General features: G+C 39.5%; 1 protein-coding gene across 1 annotated transcript in view; it reads right to left on the bottom strand.

The window, feature by feature from the left end:
• CNTN4 (contactin 4) overlaps positions 1-6,000 on the bottom strand; it is an 895,772-nt gene that overhangs the window by 68,382 nt on the left and 821,390 nt on the right. The window lies entirely within an intron of this gene.

Genomic DNA, 6,000 nt, shown 5'->3' with positions numbered 1-6,000 from the left:
CTCTCCCTCTCCCTCTCCCTCTCCCTCTCCCTCTCCCTCTCCCTCTCTCTCCCCTCTCCTGCTAGCGTGCGTGCATGCACTCTCTCTCTCAAAATAAACTTAAGGGGCACCTGGGGTAGCTCAGCGGGTTAAGTGTCTGACTTCAGCTCAGGTCATGCTCTCACAGCTTGTGGTTTTGAGCCCTGTGTCAGGCTCTGTGCTGACAGCTCAGAGCCTGGAGCCTGCTTCAGATTCTGTGTCTCCCTCTCTCTCTCTGGCCCTCCCCTACTCACACTCTGTCTCCTCTGCTTCAAAAATAAATAAACATCAAATTAATTAATTAATTAATTAACTTAAAAAATGTTTTCTTCTAGATGAGTGGCTTAAATTTAAATGAGCTATTTTTAGGCATATTTGCTGAAATATGTCAGGCAATACATTTTTAATGAAATGCAAGAACTGAATTAAAAATAAATTAAAATATCCCACAAGATGGTATGACAATGGCAGAAGAGCAAATGGGGATGGCACATCTCAGGGCCCACAGTTTGTGACAAATATCTACCACCTGAGAAGGAAACACATTCACTGAGAGACACAAAACTGGAACAGGAAAGATTGTAGAGAACCCTGTTTTCAACAGAACTAAGCAGCAGAGGAAGGTGCAGAGATGAACAGGACACATAGCCTGGCTGGGACACCAGTCAGAGAACTAAAAAAAATGTACACAGGTGGCCCATTCAAAGTAAATGTCTGCTGAACCTCCAGTTTATCCTTCAAATTCACCCATTTCTATCTCTTCTCCTTCCCCCTTCTCATCTACTCTATCAAAACAGCCTCTTATATGATTTGCTGTTTTTACTCTTGCCCCTCAGATGTATTATTATTCTTCAGTCAGTGATCAGGTGATCTTTTAAAATATAGATCAGATTACATCTTCTCTCAGGCTTAAAGATCCTTCTTTGCACCCCACTGCACTCAGAATAAATTCTGTTCTATAACCCAGAAGGATCTGGCCTTTGCCTTTCTCTTGCCTACTTGATTTCATTCCAATCTTTCTATCCTTCAATGAACTATAGGCACACTGGCCTTCTGAAAGTCCCTAGAGCGCCTGGGACCCTTTCCCACCTCAGGGCCTTTCTATCTGCTGCTCTGCCTACCTTTACACCAGGACATAGCTACCACCTTCTCACCCTCTCATGACCTCAACTCAGAGGCAGCTCTTTTCTTACAGACTCATATCTCTAAAGTGGATTTGTTTTATTTTGTTATTCTCTTTTTTTGCAGCCACTTTTTTTCTTCATCTCAAACACAATCTAGACGTCTTGCTTACTTGTTAGCTGTCTTACCACATGGTACATGAGGTTCTCTGTGGGCAAAGACTGTGTTTATCTTATGACTTAACCTCTAGGAACTAGTGCCTAGGATAACCTGTAGTAGATGCCTTGTAAGTATCTGCTAAGTGACTGAGTGAATAAGTAAATAAATAAATATCCTAGGAAAAAAAATCAGTAATGTTATAAGAATTCAGAGTGGCTAAACCACTGTGCACTCGTGCTAGCCCTAATAGAGTTCTTTACAAATATTTGAAACAAGGGGTCTAGATTGGTCGCAGCTTCACTTAATACAATTTTTGGTTAGTCATTTTAAAACCACAGGTGAAGATTAAAATATACTGGTTTGAAAATGCTCTATATACTTTTCATGAAGGCCCTTAGGGATGGAGCAGCTACAGATTTCCTGCTGACTCTCAGGCTGATAAGAAGGTATGAAGGCAGACGCACCCTATATAGGATGTTGGAATCAGAAGGATGGGTGTTCTAATTCCAGTGCTGTCAGCTCTACCTGTGTGATCAGAGGCAAGAATTAGGTAAGATAAGGTCAGTGGGATTTCTAGCACATTTCCTGGTATGTACTAGGCAGTCGTTTTGTTGCTGTTATTCTTTCGTCTTTAAAACTGTCCTCCTACTTAGTTTTTTGTGCATATGGGAAAAATGGGACATTCTCTGAACATACTTTTCCTTAATATAGTAATTAAGTCAGCCTGCTTTTTGCACTCCAACTACTATATCTGACAAACTGAGGTCAATACACAAATGAACTGAGTCCTCCCAAATCAATATATAAGAGGCAAACAAGGAGGCCCTTTATTCATTCACACCATAATACACACATAACAGTTGCTCAATAAAGATCATATGATAACCCATTAGCCCAAGAGCAGATGTACTGATAAAAATAGAGTGGTGATTAAATCCTAATTCCCTCAATAATCACAAAAATAGCTTTAAATGAGTTAATCATACTCCTATTTATAAAACGATTCTCTGGAAATTGTGAAATGCCAACACAGAACATCTCAGTAAGGAAGGTGACATTTGTGTTTTGGATATGGAGTCATCTTCCATGAGGTAACATACGTCTGGAGCATATTAAACACTAAGGGGTGAGGTGACTCTTTCAAAGCACAAAGGCCTGTTAATAACTTTACCATTTCAAGTGGTAATTTCCAAAAACCTAAAACCACTGCCTGTATCATACTGTTTAATGCCAACAGGATATGAATAAGAAAACAAGAGTTTGTCATCAGATCACCTGGTCTTAGCCTTGACTCTGATTCTTGCTAAGTATATGACCTGACCCAATTACTTATGTCCAAGCTAAGGTTTCTTAGCCTTGGCACTAATGACATTTTAGAGCACATAATTCTTTGTCCTGGAAGGATATTTAGCACTATCTTTATCCCATACACACTGCATTCTGGTCGTTCTGCCTCTCTTCCCAAGTTGTGACAATCGAAGATATCTCCAAATATGGGTAAATGTTCCATGGGGGCAAAAATCATCCCCAATAGAGAGCTACTGGTCTACATCAGTTTTTCTTCTTCTTCTTTTTTTAATGTTTATTTTATTTTTGAGAGAAACAGAGACAGAATGCGAGTGGGTTAGGGGCAGAGAGAGAGGGAGACACAAAATCCGAAGCAGGCTCCAGGCTCTGAGCTGTCAGCACATAGCCTGACGTGGGGCTTGAACTCATGAGATGTGAGATCGTGACCTGAGCCGAAGTCAGAGGCTCAACCAACTGAGCCACCCAGGCACCCTAGTTTTTCTTCTTTTAATGTCACTGGTTACTATGATGATTATCTTCTACAATGAGATACGAGAAAGGTTCTATTAATTGTAAAGTGCTGTATAAATGTTTTTTCCCATTTCCCACTGTCCTTTGCATCCCTGAATCCTTAATGATGGTATATCCATTGCACCCAATGGATATAAAAGGCACCCAACATATTGTTGCTATCCAGCTATGGGACCCAGCTAGCTCTACACAATCTTTCTCAAGGCTCTCTTTGCCCCTTATACTCAAAGCTTCCTTATCCAATTTCCTTTAAGCTTTGTTAAATGACAAAGTAATTTTGACAAACTAACTACTCATTTTTAATATTTCAGTGCCTGACATTGGTTAAGTGTTTTAATATCCCCCCATGCCCCATTTTTTTTTTTTTTTTTAACAAAGAGGTAAGAACTAAGCCTCCAAGACTTAAACTCTGGACAATGGAAAAGGTGAGTGAGGGAGATAATTTGCAGAAGGAGTAAATTTTAGTATCTGTCATTAAATTATAATTTATTGCTGTGACTGTTTATTTTTCCTAGCTATAATCCAAATGTGGATATAACATGGAATTTTGGGAGATTGAACCACCTTCTTTTTTTTTTTTTTTTTAAATTTTTTTTTTTTTAACGTTTATTTATTTTTGAGACAGAGAGAGACACAGCATGAACGGGGGAGGGGCAGAGAGAGAGGGAAACACAGAATCGGAAGCAGGCTCCAGGCTCCGAGCCATCAGCCCAGAGCCCGACGCGGGGCTCAAACTCACGGACCGCGAGATCATGACCTGAGCCGAAGTCGGACGCTTAACCGACTGAGCCACCCAGGCGCCCCGAACCACCTTCTTATCCAAGCAATATAGTGTGCTGATTGAGAACATAAACTCTGAAACTACACTGTCTAAGCACAAATCAGCCTCGTGCCACTTATGAACTGTGTGACTATTATCTTCGTATGTAAGTGTCCTTATTTAGATAATGGAATAATAAAAGTAACGATCTCCCAAGGTGTTATAAAGATATGCAGTGCTGACACCAATGCCAGGCACTTGAAATGTGCCATGTAAGTGCACTAGCCAAATATTCTGTAAACTAAAATTCTGTAGCCTCCTAAATCCATTGTTTCAGATATTAACAAAGGACTGTGGTAAGGCTAAGACTACTACCAAGTAGTTCTGCCCTTCTGAAATCCTATAAAACATTATTATGCTTAATGAAGCATGTGGGCAACATCAAGTAGTTACAGAAGGGGATGAAAAATTGGACTCATTTATTCAAAGATATCTACTCAACACCTCCTGTGCACCAGGCCTACATAAAGCAGAAAGACCTTAGATAATTACGTACCTAGAAATGATGTCAATGTGTTAAATACCGTAACACACACATTTCTATACAGGCATACTAGGAAGGGCACTGCGTTTGCTGGTAGGGAATCTGTTTCCCATGCTATTCACAGTATAAAGATAGGCAAGGACCAGGGCCTGGCCAATCAGGAGACCCTGTTCCCCCGTCTGCAGTGATTGGCTTAGGGCTAGGCATGCTAGCAAAACCAGGAGCTATTTGAGGAAACAATCTCTTTCTATTGAATGATTACATTTGGAGATGGAAATCTAGAACTGTTAGCAGTCATCCTACCCACCACTGGAAGCATGACTTAAGGAAGTCAAGTGAAGACAAGCAGAGACCAGGAGGCAGAGAGAGAGAGAGAGAGAGGAGAGAACTTATGACCTCTTTGAGCCCCTGTTTCTGATCATGGCTAAGCCAGAAGCTTCCTTTGGATGCCCCAGTTACACAAGGCAATAATTTAAGATACCAGAAATTTGGTTTTAATGCCTTGCAATTGGAAGATCCCAATATCTTAGAGAAATTAGTGAACTTGTTCAGGAGATAGTGGTAGTGAAAGTGGAGAGGAGAGAATAAGTTCACCAGATGATTTGTTGACAGCTACCTCTTTAGAATTTGTTGCCAGAAGACTGGTTAACTCAATTATAGAGGAATGACCATGTATTTCTGAGTCTGAAAAAAGTGACCTGATCTTCTTTTATATACAGCTGTATCATACACTTTTTGCTATTTATTTCTGCAGATAAAGTATACAAGTATACAATGACTTGTTGCTTTGAATTTATGGGATTTTTGTAAGTGGGTAATTAGCATAAAGCTAGCATTTGTCCCTGGGGTGCTAATTTAGACTAACGTGAGAAACATTTGAAATATAACTCAACACAAATGTTTAGATACTTGCTTCCTTTCAATTTGGATTCTATACCAACTTAGAAAAAGAGTTTTTTGACTAATATTTCTATATTCATTTTTTCCATGAATATAGTGCCTGAATCCAATCCAAGGACAGTTGTATTTTTACGTTTATTTCTTGATGAGATTTCAAAGTTTCCATTTCATTTCAGTTTTCCTGTTTCAGACTATTGACTGACCCATAGCTATTAGCTTGATAATGAACTTTGAGCTCCTTCTAATACTCATGAATAGTGATAGAGTTAGATAAAAGGAATTGAAAATGTAGATCTGTTCCTGGCTTAGAACAGGTTAGCCCTGACCTACCTGTAGGCTCCTTTTAAATCATTGATAGTATCAGAGAAAAGTCAAAAATGATAAAGCAGCAGGTAGTAAAAATAAAGATGTGACATAGGACTTAATTTTCCCTACATGAAAAGAGGTCATCTAATTCACAACACAGTAAATTGCACATTGCATAGAGAAGCAGTTATTCCTCCACTTCATTTAGAGATTTCAGATCCACAGAGGATAGGAACATATCTGGAATTATGAGATAAATTGAATCTTTCTTTCTTAATATGAGGCTCTGGGTTATGGCCATTGAAGAGCTGACCTTGTCAGTCCTATTAATCAAAACCAGTCTGGGGACACTGGACCTTTAAAAATGCTGATC

Source organism: Panthera uncia, chromosome A2 (assembly GCF_023721935.1).
Source record: "Panthera uncia isolate 11264 chromosome A2, Puncia_PCG_1.0, whole genome shotgun sequence".
Taxonomy (NCBI): domain Eukaryota; kingdom Metazoa; phylum Chordata; class Mammalia; order Carnivora; family Felidae; genus Panthera; species Panthera uncia.
Note: the sequence above shows the minus strand (reverse complement) of the source record. Positions and strands in the feature narration are given on the sequence as shown.